Below are 19,067 nucleotides of genomic sequence, written 5' to 3'. Positions count from 1 at the left end.
CAGGCCATTCTGTTAGGGGCTGATGCAGTGCAGCCCCAGCCTTCCAAGGCTGCCATCAAGGAGCACAGCTGTGTTTCCTCAGGTCAGTTCTGAATGTTTCTCCCTGCCTTCAAACACAGAGCTGAAAGGACTACAGGTCTGTGTGGAGGGTCATTCATTTGTCCTATCCACAGGGCTCTGCCACTCCTCTGGGACCTTAAAAAGCTAGGAAGTTGGGAAGCCCCTAGGATAGTCAAATTTTCATTATGACTTGTGCGTGAAAGTGTTTCTCTTTCTTACTGATTTCCTACCTCCCCTCACTCACTCCTGGTCCTGCTTGGTGTGGTACCTTCCACTGCTCCATTTGCAGTTTTGCCCAGAAACTTCCAAGCTGGCCAGGATCTCGGGCCACCCCACATGCCCCACCTCCTCCTACATGACCAGACATGATGTACCCAACATACTTTGGGAGTTCTTTTGCTGCTCTAGGGTTATGGAGAATTCAAATAATTTTCTGCAGCTACAGGCCCCAAGATCCCCAGGCAGTGTAATTATAGGTAAATCACTTCCTTCTGACTCTGATTCCCCTTCCTTTGGGGCTGGTAAAATCATTACCATGGCTTCTTTCTCTCCTCAGTCAGACCTTTGTGGTCATTTTCCTTGTTTTGCACGAATCTTCTCAAGTGCATATCATTTGGGTGAGATTTTGCTTATTTAACTCATAACTGCAGAAGGTCTGTCATCATTTTCCTGCCTTCTGCAGTCTACAGCTACCTTCTGTTTTTCTACACGAGTGTGGGGGCAGACAATCCCCAGAGAAACCTCCCCAAGGCACAGTCAGAGGCTGCTCAACGTGCAGCCATCCACTGCTGGACACCTGTGGTCAGCAATGCCAGAGGAAGCAGCCCTCTCTCTTCTAGAGATGCATTGGGACAGGACCAGGAGAGAGGGTGCTTTCTATGCATGGGGAAATGGAAAGAGCCCTTTCCAAACCTGTCCACGCCTCCCTTGCTATACTAACTAGAAAAAAAGGAAAAATGAAAGATGCCTTCCAGAGTCAGGAAAAGCAGTTCTGCTTACAGGAACTGATTATTTGTGACAGTTAGTTGTTTTGAGACAGAATCAAGAGAGCAATGAACCTCTCCCCAGAATACCCTGTAACTTCCCACCTCTCCCTGCTGCCTCAGTAGCCCCATCCCACAGCCCAGCAGGAAGAGTTCCTATGAAGGCTCTTCATGAGATGGAAGGGGATCCCTCTCATTTGAAACTCTAACCCCACAGCTAAGTTGAGATATAAGCTCCATGTCAGGAGAGCCTGTCTGTGTCTGAGAATTTAAGTCACCCTATGTGACATGCACATGAGGTTCCAAGATACCAGGTTTTATTATCTGAGGGTGCAGCTTTCACATCTGACTTGGAGCCTGATGCAGGGTCCATTTCTGCCCTGTGGCACACACTTTCAAAGCCCTCTGTATTTTTAATTATGTCATTTAGCTTTGGCAGCAACCATTTCTCATGCTCTTTTCTTCAGCATTTTACAATGTAGTAGCAAGTCGCTGAAAAGGATGTCAATAGAGCAGTATAATGTCAGGGGAGAATGTGGTCAGGGTCATTGGGGCCTTCAGTTCAAATCCCAAGTCAGCAATTTACTAGCTGTGAAGCCTGGGGAAGCCATCTAACCTCCCTCAATTTCAGTATCTTCATGAAGAAAATGGAGTCAATAATAGTACCTATCTCCTGTCGTAGTTGTGAGGATTAAAGATCAAAGTGAACAGAAATACCTACCCTGGAACTATCATGTATGAAAATGGAAAATGAGACATGTTGAAACTATTCCAGGAATGGGGGGAGAGGTAAGATAAAGAAGAATGATAGAGAGGGTAGATTTAAATATGGTATATTCTAAGAACTTTTAAATGTCACAATGTACCCCCTGTACAATATGATAATAAAAAATACTTATCCTAGGTCTAAAGTAGCACTGTACAATAGATACATAACATGGGCCATGTTTGTGATTTTAAATTCTCTAGTTGCTACATTTTAAATAAAGGGAAAGAAACAGGTGAAATTAATCTTGATTCCTTTATGTAACCCAATAAATCAAAAGTATCATGTCAACATGACATCAAGGAGAATGGTGGAGGTTGTGAATTCAAGAATGATATTTTTGTAGAAGAAAAAACATAAAAGATAAAAAGGGAAACATGGAGTTTTTACTAGTTCAAGATAAAAATAGCTGCACAGGGAGTTTTGTTGTGTTGCTTCCATGTATGTATGTATTACAACCCCAATCAGTTCATCTCTTCCAGTCCTTTTCACTCCTCACTGGCTACTTGTTTCCTTTTCCAGAAGTAAAAACACTTAACAAATATACTCATGTATTATAGGTATAATTCACTATAATGCAAATAGCTGCTCAAGTTAAAAACTCTTAAGGAAGTCCCTAGAATAGGAAAGTCTGAGAAACATTGCTCATCAGATAACCGTGGTTCTAGCTGTCACTTTTGCTTTATTTAATTATTTATTTTTAGAAATTAAAAACACATTACAGAGAAGAACAAAGATGAAATGATAATAATCTTGATTTTCGTTAGTGAAAAATGAACTATTGTTAATATCCTGACACATTTGCATTTAATCTTCCTATGGTGGCCCCAGCCAGTTTAAGATCTCTAAAGGGGGGCGGAGGCTAGACCACTGAGGGTTGAGTAGAAGGTTCTGAAAAATCAGGATGGTTGCTTGTTTTGCTCAGCAAAGGACCAAAGAGCATCCTCAGAACTTCCTGTGCACAGGCAGATGGGCACCAATCCTTTGGTCATGTTCCTGTAGAAGTGACCATCATAGAAACTTTCAAAACCTTTTGGCACTGGGGCTAAAAGTGATTTTAAAATTTCATTTTCAAATATCTCTAAACTCCAAGGCATGGAAAGATGGTCTGTTAGTGAACAGGGCTTGTCTTTATTTAACACCTGCCATATTAGCTACCCATGGCTACTGAACACTTGCATGCCTAGTCTGTGTTGACATGATTTAAAAAAAAAGACTGATAGAGAACAATCAGTTCACTTAAATATTGACCATTAAACATAAGGAAATTGTAGCTACAGAATAAAACACAATGTTGTAAACTCAAACAACATAAACACAACAATAAATCTTACAAATGTTGGAAGTAAATAAGAAAGAGAAGATACAAAAATATGCAAAATTGCTGTGGTTATTTCATAGCAGTAAGAAATTTAAAATGTTGATAATTAAAGTATACAACTTTAATTTTTTTATTCCAACATCAACGTTTTCTATGTTTCTTAACTTTAAGAAGTCCTTTTATAAAACATCTCTTGAGATGAGAAAATACATATTTGAAATTTCATAGGTCCTTTAATCTTGTGTCTATAAATTGAGCTAAAATCAGATTTAACATTTTATTTAAAAATAATATTTATATTTTAGGAACATAATGGTAATAAGTTAAATTTTGTTTTTTAAAAAAGATTAAATGCAAATGTGTCAGGATATTAACAATGGTTCATTTTCACTAATGAAAATCAAGATTATTATCATTTCATCTTTGTTCTTCTCTGTAATGTGTTTTTAATTTCTAAAAATAAATAATTAAATAAAGCAAAAGTGACAGCTAGAACCAGGGTTATCTGATGAGCAATGTTTCTCAGCCTTTCCTATTCTAGGGACTTCCTTAAGAGTTTTTAACTTGAGCAGCTATTTGCATTATAGTGCATTATACCTATAATACATGAGTATATTTGTGTAAGTGTTTTTACTTCTATGAAAGGAAACAAGTAGCCAGTTCCATTTTTCATCTTCCATCTGCTACTCCAATTCTCTTGAGCATTTCTGTCCCTGGCTCCCTCAGTGCATCCCTTGTCCAGTGGAGGAAGCACAGTGCAGTGTAGATGGAAAGGTCCACTCTCCACCCTTGGGTAGGAGTTTCAGGCTAGTAGGTTTTGCTGTCTCCTATGTAACACATTATCACCTGTTTGATGATAGGACTTCAGTCATACTCTCAAAGAAGCCCCTGGGGCTGGGATGGGGGAGCATGGACAAGAACAGCACTGCAGTGTGGGTGGAGAAGGGTCCATGCCTGAACCAAGAGCAGCCTTATAACAAAGGAGGGCTTTGTTGATTGTTTTTTTCAAATTTTCAGCTTTCTTATCTTTTTCACAGATTTAGGTGAGGTGTTTCTAAGGAAATAGTACAAGAAGCAAGGGAAGAGATTCCACAAGTTCATTAGGATGCAAAGTGAGAGGACAGTAAGCAGCTCTTTCCATAAAGCACCTTCATGGCTCAGTGCTTCCTGTCATTGCCTTCCTTGACCATCAGGAGAGCCCTCAGTTAAGGGAAAAAAGTATCAGTATGATCCCTGTTTTACAGGGGCTCAGATGGTCAGGGACTTCTCCACCGTCACTAGGTTAGTGAGTGGCAGAGTAAGGATTCTAAGCTAGTCTCCTCACCCTAAAAATGATGCTGTTTCTGGTACCCCAGTTATTCATTTAGCAAATAAGCAAAAGAAGCAGAGAACCTGAATACATACATTAAAAGGTTAAATAAAATTAAACCTTCAAATGTCCCAGTGTCAAAAGAGGTAGTGAAATCTTTTATTCCTGTATAAGTTTGTACTTCCTACTCCTCCATGGACAGCATTCAGTCCAAGAGTCTGTGTGCATCTCACAAGGCTCAGCTAAAGTCCTGCACAGGTGAAGTAAAAAAAGGCATGGGGAGAGGGTGTGTGTGTCTCCTGTACACCTGCTCCTGAGTTCCTCATTCCCAAATCCTTGTGTGTCCATATGTGCACATCTTTATTGATCTGCTTTCAGTCTTGTAGGGCTAACAGGTAGGTGTCATATTGTTACCTGCGTATCTCATGAAGGGAATGCAGTAGGTAGGAAACATTGATGTGCTCTGTGCTTCTCAGCCCTGAGAAGACTGCAGTTCTGTCAGTCTCTCCAAGTTTCCCTTATATGCGGGATGCCAATGGCTGACTTCACAATTCACCTTCTGCTAAGCAGAATCATCATTGTAATAATAATAGTTCACATTTCTTATGTACTTACAGGTGCTAAGTGTCTTATTGGCATTATCACACTTTTTGAGGGGTACTAAAGTTTGAACTCAGATCTTTGAGCATGCTAGGCAAGTGCTATAAAAGCTTGAACCATGCCTTCAGCTCTTTTTGCTCTGGTTATTTTGGTGATAGAGTCTCACTTTTTGCCCAGTACAGTTAGGCTTCTCACAGTCTCTGGGATGACATGCGCAAACTATCACACCCAAATGTTCTCCATTGAGATGGAGTCTCACAAATATTTTTGCCAGGGCTGGCGTGGGACCATGATTCTCCCAATCTCAGCCTCCCTGGTAGCTTGGATGACAAGCACATGCCATCACATGGAAAAGTTTTATGGTGACCTGACTAAGCTGGATCTTGGAGACAAGAAACCTGAAGTTTAAATTCCAGTTCTCTTACGTACAGCTTTCAAAATATTGGAGCCTCGCTTCTCTGATGGAACAGGGTAGTGACAGTACCAGCATCATAGTTTTGTAAGATTAAATGAATTTATATTTAAAACATAATTAGTTTGATAGCTGTTGTGTTACAGAAGCTTAGGAATTAAACTATTATTCATATTAATCCTAAATAGGATTAACATTTATTGAGAATATGGCAAACAAGAGTTTAAAATGTTAGAACTATTGGCTGAAATAAACTCAAGACTTTTTTTAGAAAATGCTCACCATCTCTAGCCATAAAGGAAATGCAAATCAAAACCACACTAAGATTCTACTTCAGCCCTGTTAGAATAGCCATTATCAAAAATACCACCAACAATATGTGTTGGCAAGGATGTGGGGAAAAAGGGACCCTCATACACTGCTGGTGGGAATGCAAGCTGGTGAACCACTCTGGAAAAAAATATGGAAGCTTCTTAAAAATCTAAACATAGATCTCCCATATGATGCACCAGTCCCACTCCTGGGGATATACCCAAAGGAATGGGCCACAAGTAACTCCAGAGGCACCTTCACACCCATGTTTATTGCAGCACTATTCACAATAGTCAAGTTATGGAAACACCCAAGATGCCCCACTATTGATGAATGGATCGAGAAAATGTGGTACTTGTACACAATGGAATTTTACTCAGCCATGAAGAAGAATGAAATCTTATCATTTGCAGGTAAATGGATGGAACTGGAGAACATCATTCTGAGCGAGGTTAGCCAGACTCAGAAGACCAAAAATTGTATGTTCTCCCTTATATGCGAACTTTTGATCCAGGGCAAATACAGCAATGTTGTTGGACTTGGATCACATGACAAGGGAGAGCACATATGGGAGGTATCGGGATAAGTAACATGAAAAGTGTTTGATGTCCCTACTGCAGAGGAACTAATACAGAAACCATAAAGCGACAGAGGTCAATATGATATGGGGATCAAGAACTAGTGAAAAGGTCAGTTAGAGATGAATCAACTTGGAATGTAACACATTTGTGCATGGAAACAATGCTAGGAATCTCTCTGTATAGCTATCCTTTTCTCAACTAGCAAAAATGTTTTGTCATTCTTATTATTGCTTATGTCTTCTCTTCAACAAAATTAGTGATAAGGGCAGAATTGGTTCTGCCTGGAAGTGGAGGGAGGGGGTGAGAGAGAGAGGGAGGGGTCAGGGGCAGGGGGAAAAATGGCCCAAACAATGTATGCACATGTGAATAAATGGATAAAAACTTTAAAAAATAAACTTCTAATCAATCTGAAAAAAAGAAAAAGACTTTTTTAGAGTTCCCATCTTTCTAATAAGATATCTTAATGTCTACTCTAAAATGATACTGCAAACAAGGTTGGCTGGCAGATGGAATATGTTCAATCTATGTCCAGTAAGTAAATCAACCAATTTATATGTACAAAGCACATAACATTTTCAAAGCATTTTGAGACACAACAAGAATGAATGTAGGCCCCTACCTTCAAAGAGCTTTTAGGCCTTTTATAAAACAACAGAATGTTATATGACAACAGTAACGGCAAAAAGATAGGAGAATTACCAAAACAATACTTGATAAATCCCATTTGTAGGAGCATAAATATCACTCTTCACTTGACATAAAGTGTTGTGATCCAGAAAACATCTAAAGGTTCAGAGGAAAAATGGAATTTAAGAAAAGGGCAAAGACAATGAAAAAGAAAACAAGGGTAGCAGATGTAAAGGGAGAAGAGAAAAGTGAAAAGGCAATTTGTGTGTAAACAGCTTAATGGGGCATGCATGAGGATGTCTGGGAATAGGATTAGACAATGGGATTCCCATACCCCTTTTTCTGTTTACTCAAGGAGTCAGCAAAAGAGTAGGAATAACCTAAGCTTTACTATTAGGAGAAATTCTTAAAATAATTTTCTTTGGGGAATCTCAGTTGCACTGTCGCTTGGAAGAGTTTTAAGTGATGACTGCTCACTACCCTAAATCCATTCTGAATTTAGAAACCTTTAAGAGATAATATGAGTCAAATAGTCAAAATATAGAATCAACTTATACGGTTGACTAGAAAGTGGGATGAGGGCTATTGCCAAATTATGTAATTAATCTCCCTACATACAAAAACTACATTTATTGGCCCAATTAGGGGTAAAATACTACAATTATAAGCTCTGCCTACCTACTACCTACTACTCCCAACCCTACCATTTAGGGCAGGTCACTGCCCTTTGCAGTGAAGGAAATGGTTCTGAAAATAAGACAGATCAAGGTCTGGTCCTCCTCCCAACACACCAGTCAGATGTGAAGTCAAGAGATGTTTCTTCCCAATATTGGTCTCTCTTGCAGAGTGGAGAGTGTGTTTTATGAGACTGGTAGAAATGTAATGAGGTATAAAAATGAGTCTGTCTCTTTTACACTATCTTTGTCTCAATAAAAGTTTTAGATTATAATAAATAACAACTAAAAGGAAACTTTACCTTCTATATTCCTTTAGGAATTGATTATTTTTTGTTTATATCTACCTCTTAATTACTACATTCTGAAATGTCCCCCTTATAGCTTTAAGGCTGCTATGTCCATTTCTGCTACTTTGAGTAAACATCACAATTCACTTTCTGGCAAAACCAAAGTAAGTAGAATTTCAGGCACCATTTTTATGCTTAATGTTTTGCATGTTTTAATGTGGTAGAATTGGGGATAAAATATAATTCCTATACTTTATAAAGATACAGAAAAAGAACTTATGATATATGTCAATACTAATAGCATTTGAGGATCAGTGCCTAAACTTGAATCGAATTTAAATATCCCTCCCAAGGGCTAAAAGAAATGAAATCTATCCAAGGGAACCAGCATGATAATTGTTTTTGCTTAGATTTTTGCAATGGAGGACCTAAAAATGTGACTGTTTTAAAAGTACATTCATTCTCTCTGCTTTTTCATTCATTCTCCCAACCAGCTTAAAGCTTGTCTTTCATCACCCCAGCTAAGCTCTTATCTAATTAAAGTGAAAAGTTTTACGAGATGCAGTGGCTCGTGCCTGCAATCCTAGCTACTTAGGAGGCTGAGATTGGAAGGATCACAGTTTTAGGCAAGCCTGGGCTAAAGGTTCTGAAGACCCCATTTCACCCAATGAAAGCCAGCCATGGTGGTGTGCACCTGTCCTCCTTTCTATGCCTGCAGCATAGATAAGAGAATCATGGTTCAAGCCAGCCCAGGCATAAAATAAGACTCTATCTCAAAAACAACCAAAGCAAAAAGGCATAAGGAAGTGACTCAAGTGGTAGAGTGGCCTAGCAAGTTCAAGGCCTTGAATTCAACCCTCAATACTGAAAAAAAAATCAAGATGACTGACCATTTGGCCCAAGTAGTCCTAGTCCAATGTGCATTTATGTCACAAACCCTGGCTGAGAGTCCTTTTGCTCTACTCACATGGAAACCATGAATAAGCAGGGAACAGTCTCCTTAGTGTTTTCAGCCCTGAGCTCTTGAACACCAGAGACTTACAGTCACTGCTTTACAAACTCCAAGGTTTAGTGATCAAGACTCCGAGAACTGGAGGCTTATGGCTTCAGGCTTTAAAACCCAGAGGCTTACGATGTTCACCCTGGGAGCTGCAGAGTTCTCTGGGCTTTGAGTGTCAGCAGCCCAGCACCTAGCAGCTAGCATTCTACCTCCTGAGCTTTGGGTGTCATGACCCTCAGTCCTTAACCCTTGGTGACTCCCAGGAACTCTTCAGTCCTTGCAGCTGAAGTATAGTTTCCCCAGAGTGATGTGTTGCCAAGAAGGAGCTGTTTGGCTGACAGCTCCCCACTAAACACAGCCAGGAAGTGTCTGTCAGCTGTAATTCAATGGGCAATACAGGATGCTAGAGTTTTGCTTATTCATAGGGGAAAAAAGTGAAAGGATGTTTACAATAAAGACTCAAGAAATTAACATTCTTAACAGCGTGTAACAAGGCTTAACCCTTAGCCAAATATCTTTAGAGAGAGTTGGATACCTCTGATCTATCTCATCTACATTCCAAAGATGCACTTGTTCACTCAAGTGGTTGGGATGGAATATGGCCTTGGCAAAGTGCCCTCCCACTTGGAACCACAGCGACCCTTTTTGATCCAAATCTTCTAAGAACATTAATTACTGTTTAGTGTTCCAATTGTTCAAGTTGGTGCCAGGGACAACCAAGGAAGAGGTCATGATAGTGTCACTTCAGACACAGAGATAGGAAGATGAGACCCATGTGATCCCATAACTTGGAATGGGGGACAGTAGCAAGAAATTTATGGTCTGGTGTAAGTGAGTTTCAACCCTCTGAATACAATGCCCTTTTGTTTCCAGGAATATAGACATGGGACTAAATTTGTACTTTCATATGTATTAATTGAATTTACTAAGCACTGCTTGTAGGTGTTAGAAGAATACTACAAGATGATGTAACACCCAAGCCCCAAGCTAAAATAACTTGAACATACATCATTCCACACCAATAATCAGGAAGATAAGGCACTTTCTTTTTTTTCTCTTTTTCATTGTACAACTATGCTACATTCCCTCAATTTACCTTAATGCATTTTGTGAAATCTCTGCATTGGTGAGCTGAGTTTGATTGTATGAGAGTACTTGAGCTTCTCAGTACTTCTAGTTTCTTGAAATTCTATTAGCAAATCCTGTTATGATATAAATTTGTAAACTCTTTCCAGCCCCACCAAAAAGCACTATTATTCCCTTATATTAAATGAACTCCATCTTATAATAGATCTTGTATTTTTCTTACCATTAAAATTGAATTGAATAGAAACCCTAAAATATTTCATTTAGACATAAATTTTGAACACTATTAATAGCTAGCATTTGCTCAAAACTTTAAATAATTTACTTGGCCTTCATGTTAACCCAAGTACTTTCATTGTCAATTTGCACATTACAAAACTACAGCATAGAAGGGTTTCTCCAAGAGAGCACGTATAAATTATGATATAGAACAGTGCTTCCTGTGTTATGTCCAGTGGATCTCAGTCATGTAAGAATGTATGCTCTTATCAACTCTAAAAGAACATTATCATATTTAAAGAGTCTGAAAGTCTGTACTTATAAAACCTGTTTAATGTTTTTGACCCAATAGTTCCCAAACTTATTTAGCATTTGAAGGATTATTAACAGTCAGGATTTTTGTTTTTCTGTCTTTTCTATCCTTCCTTCTGTCTTTCCTTCCTTCCTTCCTTCCTTCCTTCCTTCCATCCTTCCCTCCTTCCTTTCTTTTTTTTTTTGGACAGTCTCACTATGTAGCCCCATCTGGTCCTCCTGAGTGTTGAGATTACAGATATGTACCACCACATCCAGCCCAGACTTTATATTTTATAAAGTATTTTAATTAAGCTTATACTTTTCAAAATATCATTTATTGTTCTGTTGAATATACATTGAAAAAATAGCGAGCTAAGAAAATGCCCTCAAAATAGCAATGATGATAAAAAAAAATTAAGTGACTAAAACTTCTCAACTTCCCCATATTTGAAGTAGAAATCCGTATGTAATCTTACTCTATTCTCCAGTTTAAATAGCCTCTTCTCTAAATATCCTGTTATGATACTTGTGTTTTACCTGTGAAAGGTGAATAAAACTAAAACTTTAGTTCCATTAGTGTTTAGTCAAAAAACATTATAAGCATAGATTTGTTTCTAAACATGAAGACAAGCTAAAATTTAGTTACAATTAAGTAAATGGTAGCTACCATCTTGAATATTGGTCTGACAGAACCTGCCCATAAAACCTCACTTCTGAAGCTCCAAGTGTTCTTGGTATTCCTAGAAGGGTCTCTCACATGCAAAGCCTTTGCTTCAAACAGAACCAATGGACAGCTTCTTTTTTCCCTCAGGCACTCAGGCCTGGCACTTTCCCTGCCCGGACAAATGTCCTAAATTACTGCAGCTAATGTTGCTTGAAACAAACAAACAAAAGCAAACAGACTGATAATGTCTTTGGATGATCTCAAGTTGTGCCACTTTCTAAATCAGCAAACTGAAGGGAAAAATGGTAGAGGTACAACAAATGGTACATCCTTTCAAGAGAGTCTCTTGAGGCAAAGTAAGGCAAATAAAGGACAGCAAAGACAGCTGGGAAGCTAGCACAGAATGCTCACACTTAACCCCAGTCCCACCAAAAAAAAAAGACGGCTCATGCTAACAAATAAGAGAAACTAAAAGGGAGTTAACATAGCCACCAAAAAGAGAAGAAGTTTGGTCCTTATCTACTTCATCCCAATTTCAGGCTTTTTTTCACTCATGAGTAGAACTGTATCATGGTAGAAATAAGACTTTAGAATTTACCAGAAATAGTTCATCAGGCCTGTCCTCTAAATCTTGCTTTCAGTTTATGACCATGGCACCTTAGCTTGATTGAGCTTTCCTAACTGAACCATCCTATGCTGGTGTTGAATTTCATGATTTTTAGAAACTTGGGTATGGGGAGGATAAAGGAGAATTATGGAGGAGGTGATTTCAAGTATGATACATTTGATATATTGTAATAACTTTGGCAACTGTCACAATGTACCCCTAACACAACAATAAAAAAGGAAATTTATTCTTTGAGGCCTGATTCAATCCCCAGTTAAAAATCAGTCTTTCACTCATCTTTCTCCCTCCCCTTTCTCCACAAGCTCCATTCTCCCTTAGAGAGCAGAAATTCAGGGCTGGGCCCAGTTCATGATCTGGGCCAGATCATTGCATACAACAATGATATATAAGGATGCCTTTCTCTGGAATAAAATAGCACCATAGTATCCATCCATTACTGAAAAGCATACATATAAATCAATCTTGCTCATCAGAGCTAATGGCGACTTGCACAGAAAAGGAAAAATCCAGGTCAGGTGTGGTATCATGCACCTATAATCCTAGAACTCAGAAAGTCAAGGCAGGAGGATCACAAATTCAAAGTAAGCCTGACTACATAGACAGAATTTGTCCAAAAGGAGGGAAGGAAGAAAAGAAGAGAGGAAGGGAAGGAAGAAGAAAAATAGGAGGAGAGGAGAGAAGACTTGGGGGGAGAGGAGAACTGTGAGGAAGAGAGGAGAGCCTGTTTTTTGAGACCCAACTGTAGGTCATAATTAACAGAAATTAGAAAAGAAAACCAGAAATTTCCTCAATTACACCAAGCTTTTCAACTATTTTAACTCCTTCAGGAAATTTGAAAAAGTCAACAAGCAAATTGAGAGAGACAAACCAGTTGTCTTTGAAAGCATAACTTGTACCTGCGTAAGAGACACGGTTATGTGGGATAAGGAAGTAGAGAGGTGTTATTTAGCAGAGTTGATGAAATGCAGTTTTCTATTCCTCTCAAGTTGATTATTGACTAAATGGTCTCTTTATTTGCTTTACAAGTTTCTAAATCATTACACACACTCACACTCAATGTCAAATACAAATAACTCTATCTACTTTTGAGATTTTGCCACCAAACTCTTTACCTCCATTAATGCAGAGAAATTGAAGACGAATGACCAACACAGTAAATTGGCCTAGAAATAAACTCACCTAGTTCTTTTTTCCTACTCTACTATCTGCTGATACCTCATACCACCACAAGCATATATACACACAAACACAACACACACACACACACACACACACACACATACAAATCACAAGTGAAACAATGCTATGAATAAATCACTTCCACTACCCAGAAAAATTTTTCCCATTGTTAGGAAACCTAAGCAATGAGACATTTTCATTAGACTAAACCAGACTGCCACAACTAAATTCTATCCCAGTTCCATCACTTAATAACCATATGGCCTTTGGCAAGTCACATAACCTCTTTGATATTCTGTTTTTCTTCTAGAAAGATGGAGCTAAGGATGTTCATCTTTCAGCCTTCTTGCAAAGGTTAAGGTGAATGATACAGATAGAATTCCCAGTTTCTCCTGAGAAGTTGAGCCACACCTGATGGATTTCTAAGATCTGCAGTTGTTTATGTGAGCTCAATCCCACCTTAATAGCATCCCCAAGGTCCTTTTGTGAGAAAAAGAACTCCTAGCCCTCAGCCATCTACCCTCACCAAGGACCTCCACTGCATGTAGCCCTACAGGCCCAAACTTGTGAAACGGAGCAGGGCCTCAGCCCTTGGCCAAGCACCTTTGTGCAATCCACAAGCTACATGATTAAACAAAGGAAGCCTGAGTGTTTTGGTACTCTCACTGGGAGCCTTTCCAAACTTTAATCTTCACCTCATCTCTACTAAATTTGGAAGGGTGGTTATTCAAATGCTAGTTGGATGAGAAATTGTTTGGGTATCTGTTATCTTTAACAGGGATGGAGTAACTACTTCCTCAGCTTTTGGCACAAAAGTGGGAGAAAGCTGGACCACAAGGTAACACTTTGACAAGTGGCACAGAGATTATGCTTTTTAGACTTAGTAGCAATTTCCCAGGAAATCTGCAGCAAATTCTCTGGGAGACTGTAAAACTTAGAATTGGGTCTGCAGCCTACACTGAGTGAGTCATGATGCCATGCTAAATCAGGGCTCAAAGTGTAAACAGCAACATCTGTAAATGAAAAGCACTTGCATTCTGTCTCTTCTGCCTCTGCATGTAGTACCAGGGGACCTGGCCACACAGTTAGCTTTCCTGAGTCACAATAGGCTCACCTACAAAATAGAGTTAACACTTGCCCTATTCCTTACATCCTCCCAACTTTCTGTAGTTTAAGTAAGTTGGTATGTATGAACCTTAAATCAAAATCTAGTGGACAGAGGAGATAAAGGAGAATGATGGTGGAAGTGAATTAATAAGGATATATTGTAACCACTTCTGTAAATGCCATAATGTATCCCTATTACAACAATAATATAAAAGGTATTTTTAAAACATGGCAAAAAAGCTAGTAGATAACCTGTTAACAATTTTTACCCCCAAAATTCACCAAAGTCACAGTAATAAAAGAGTGACTTGATTGAAGTAAAAGAAGTAGACAAACGTGTAAAATGACAATTATTAAAACATTTCAGTGCCAGTCCCAAGCTCAGGCATTTCCTTTTCTGTAGGCCTATCCCTGATCCTTCACCCCAATGCCTCTCGTCTTACACAAAGTGCACTTGTCCCTCAGTGTTGCCTCTGCATTTATAGCTACTTCTGTAGTGCACATGCCTCAAGGAATTATAGTTATTTGTCTGTTTGCTTGTCACCTCTGTCAGAAGGGCAGTAACCATGTCTGAAGCCCAACCCTGACAAAGCTCAGTGCCTGGCACATAAATCCTACTCTAGATGTCTCCAGAAGTGAAAGGACTGAAGAACACACTGACCGCATTCTTTTCTACTTCTGCACTACACTGATGCCTTGAACTTGGACAAAGCCCTTTTCTTCTATAAAACAAAGACATCAGATGAAGTAAAGTTTGCAAACTGCTGCCTTACAGGTCCAACATAGCCTCTGGATGTGGTTTTTGGCCTGCAAAGTGTTGACATTCACACTGTTAAAAAAGAGACTTCAGCTGGGTGCAGTGGCTCACACTGGTAACACCATCTACTCTGGAAGGAGATACCCAGAGAATTGCCATTGGCGGCCAACCTGGGCAAAAAGTTAGGGGGGAACCCCATCTCAACAAAAAAGATGGAATTGTTGGAGAAAGCATATAATCCCAGCTATATAGGAGATGCAAGTAGGAGAATCATAGCCCAGGCCTGCCCAGGCAAAAAAATGTGAGACCCTATCTGAAAAAGAAAAATTAAAAAAGAAAGAAACTTTAAAAAGAAAAGAAAAGGAAGGGAGTGAGGGAGGAAGAGGGAGAGAAGAGGAGAGGGAGAAAAGGGAGGGGGAAGAAGGGAGGAAGGAAGGAAGGGCTGGGAGCATGGTGCAAGTGGTAGAGCACCTGCCTAGTAAGCAGAAGGCCCTGAGTTCTAATCCCAGTACCACACAAAAAAAAAAACTTCAAAGAATTATAAACATTTAGGTATTAGAAAACTTCACATGAAGGTAGAATTTTCAGCTTCTCTAAAAATCAGGTATCAGGGCAATGGCTGCCATTTCCTATGCAACAACAGATGGAGCTGACTGGTGCTTCCTCTACACAAAAGGCTGGGAGCTATCCAGTCCACCACAATCCACTTGATCAATTCACTCATTTATGCTACATGCCTAAGTCCTTATGTGCATTTGATTAAAGTTTTCTAAATGCCTTCTAGGTCTAATAACAGCACTCTAGGAATTCTCTCCCAGACACACACACACATACACACACTTCTGACCATGGGAAAGAAGACTCTGAGACCCACTACTACTGTCACATTACACACTATCCTCAGTTTGGTATGAAGTCCCCTGGAAATTAATGAAGGAAGGGAGGGACATCAAACACAGAAAAAATAGGAAGAAAGGGGAAGAGTGGGAGGTTTTAGCTACAAATCATTCTACCAGGCGCTTTACAGTGCCAGATTTTCCATAGAGCAAAGCATTCATTTTGTCTATGATCCTGGAAACACACATAATAGCTGATGTGATAAACCAGAGCTTAATCGTCAGGAATTATTGTGGCTTTGGGTGTCACTCCCACTAGGTTTCTCTCCCTTCTGCTCCTCATGACCCTCTTTCAGAGAGATGCAACTAGCAATTTGAAATTTACACACCTTCGCAGATGGGCTGTCCCCATCTGTGGCACATCCATAACCTCCCAAGGCAAAGCTGCCATTACTTACAGTATAATCAGCAGCACAGCAGGTGCAGAGAGGAGGAAAGACCTAGGTACACATTACTAAGAAGCCTGATGAGTTCAACACACTGCTTGTCTCTAACAAGTACTGCCCTAGGAAATTTAAAGTAGCACATCTCAGTGTGTGTGGCACACATCTGCTACACCCATGTAGAGTTTGATTGGACAAATCAACAGCAGCTCGCCTACATTCTCTCTCCATCTTATATGGCTAGATCAGTGACTCCACACAATCCAGCACAAGTTCTATCTTTGCAACTTTCAGATGACCTCTTATACAGTACCCACATCCCCAAATTTCCAGGTTTAATCTTCCAAAAAAACTTCAAGTTAGCAAATGAAAAAAAAAGTGTATTAAATGTGACACATATTAGCATTTTTGTTCTATGCCAATGTCTTTTGGGACTAGTCCATGAGATAATAAAGAGCAAAAAAACCCTCTTATTATATAAATACTTTTATTAGAATTTATGTTTGGGGGTAAGGGATTTTAGTAAGGAAATTCTACAGCCCCATAAGTTGAATGCTATCCCAGTTTCTTCAAAATAGTCAAAGTAATGTAAGTAAATCTTTCAGTCCCTTATGAATTCCATCTCATGAAAATTGCTCTCAACAGTGATGAGTCTAAAGAGAAAAGATGATTCACTGGCCACATCTGAGAAAGTCTCAGAATATACTAAAAGTGCATACACTATTGGTAATTTATCTACACCTTTTTTCTATATGCAAAATAACAATACATACATTCAGAGTATGGGAAGAGCACAGATTTGGAATTTAAGAAACCTGAATTCTAGTACTGACCTAACTAGGTAGAACTGTGACCATCAATAAATATTCCCATAATATCTCTAAATTTCCTTGACTGCAAAATGAAGCAGATGAAAAAACCTCTAAACAGTGTTTCTCAAATTGTAAGAGGGAACTGAATCACCTGAAGATCTTGTTAAACGCAGATTTTAAGGAAGTAGGTTGAGAATGGGCCTGGCGGTCTGTATTCATAATGAGCATTCAGAGCAATGCTTATTATAACTGAGGGCAAGATGCTGAACACTGGTTTTCAAACTTGGGTGCACATTAGAATCAATTTTTTAAAATACCAACACCTGAGATTATTGCAAGTTAGCTAAACAGAATTACCTGTTACTCATCCCCCTGACACAAAGAGGGACCACAATGAAGAATATAAATGATATTCTGATGGGAGTAACTAAGGAAATACACTGGAGACTAAGAGAGAGGTGGTAAAATTCCTGTGAATTGCAAAAACCCAAGATGACTCCATAAAGAAAAGACCAGAGAATCCTGCCTCTCCCACACTGTCACACTTGTCCAAATTGGATCAGAACAAAGATAGTCTTCTCCTTCTGGGGAAAAGGTAAGCCACAGACCCCCAATGGTACCTATTGTTTCTGCAATCTTTACTATAAATGAAAAGCCTGCCAGCATTCTTAGGCACCAAACAGAGCTTGGAAATTGGCCAAGAGTAAGAGCCAACATTGTATATCCTACTCCCACAACCTAAACTGCTACCCTCGGGCACCATCTTGAAACTAGACCCACTACTAAAGTGTGTGCTGCCCTGAGGACTAGCAGCCAGGGCATATTTCCAGATCTGAGACACCAACATGATTCCACCATGCTCAGTCAGGTGGCAACAGCACCGTGAGTATGATTTTTCAGAGCACAGGCTCAGCAGAAAAGCTTGAGAGTTTAGTGTCCAAATCCATGTGGTACTCCTTCTCCAGGCGAACAGGAAGACTTGCACAGATAGGAATCTGACACACACCCAGTGACCTAACATAGCCTCATGTGCTTATACCAAGTCCAACAGCCAACCAGGCAGCAAACCCCACTCCAGAGCCAATCTCATAGCTGGCAGATCTATAATGCCTGTGTTCCCTAAACCCAGTCTAACAGCCATCCAGGCAACTATCTCTTCCATCCCCCAGTGAGCCCAGTGCACAGCTAGCTAGACTGCAACATCCATGCCTACCTAACCCTGACCCAAAAGTGAGACAGGTGACAGCCCAGCCCCACCAGAGAGACTATGCCTGTGTGCACACAAGCCTAATCTGACAGCCATCCAGGCAGAGTATCACCTCTCCTTTTGTTGATCCTATCACACAGACAGTCTGCCCACAGCATCCACACACACCTGAACCTGGCCCAGTAGCTACCTATGCAGTGGACCCACGTCATCAGAGAGCCAGTCCATAAATCCCAAATAGACCTGAGACTGGACCAACAGTCTATTGAGCAGTGTACCATACTACCATAATCACAAATACTCACAACCTGTACCACAGATGAGGGTTAGAACTGAAGAAACTGCACAGAGAACACACTATTGAGCCCACCCAGTCAACTATTGAGCCAACACACCATAGTCAACTGATATTCTAATACGCATCAATGGAAAAAAGCTCTAAAACATTAGAAAAGGTGACCATGACAATGGATGTGCAGATATCACCATAGTGACACAGGAAACAAAAACAAGAAGTAGTACCATACCCCAAGTGGGCATATTAATTCCCCAGTAACAGACCCCAAGGAAAAGAAACTATATAATGCTTGAAAAGGGATTTCAAATAAGGAAGCCTAGCAAGATTCAAAAGAATACAAAAAAATTCAATGGTATCAGGAAAGTTTAAGAGATAGGTGTTATGATCAAACAGATAACTTACAACTGAAGACTTTAATGAGTGAAATTTTAAAACATAACTAAGAGACACAACAGACCAGATTTACTTGTAAACAGTGTTTTGAATTAACCCTGTGAGAGGAAAAGAAAAAGAAAAAACAATGAAAAAGAGCACAGAAAATTTTATAGGACCTATGGGAGACCATGAAGCAAACATATAATCATTCATGGGAGTTCCAGAAG

This window comes from Castor canadensis, chromosome 13, assembly GCF_047511655.1.
Source record: "Castor canadensis chromosome 13, mCasCan1.hap1v2, whole genome shotgun sequence".
Lineage (NCBI taxonomy): Eukaryota > Metazoa > Chordata > Mammalia > Rodentia > Castoridae > Castor > Castor canadensis.
This window is presented reverse-complemented; position numbering follows the sequence as displayed.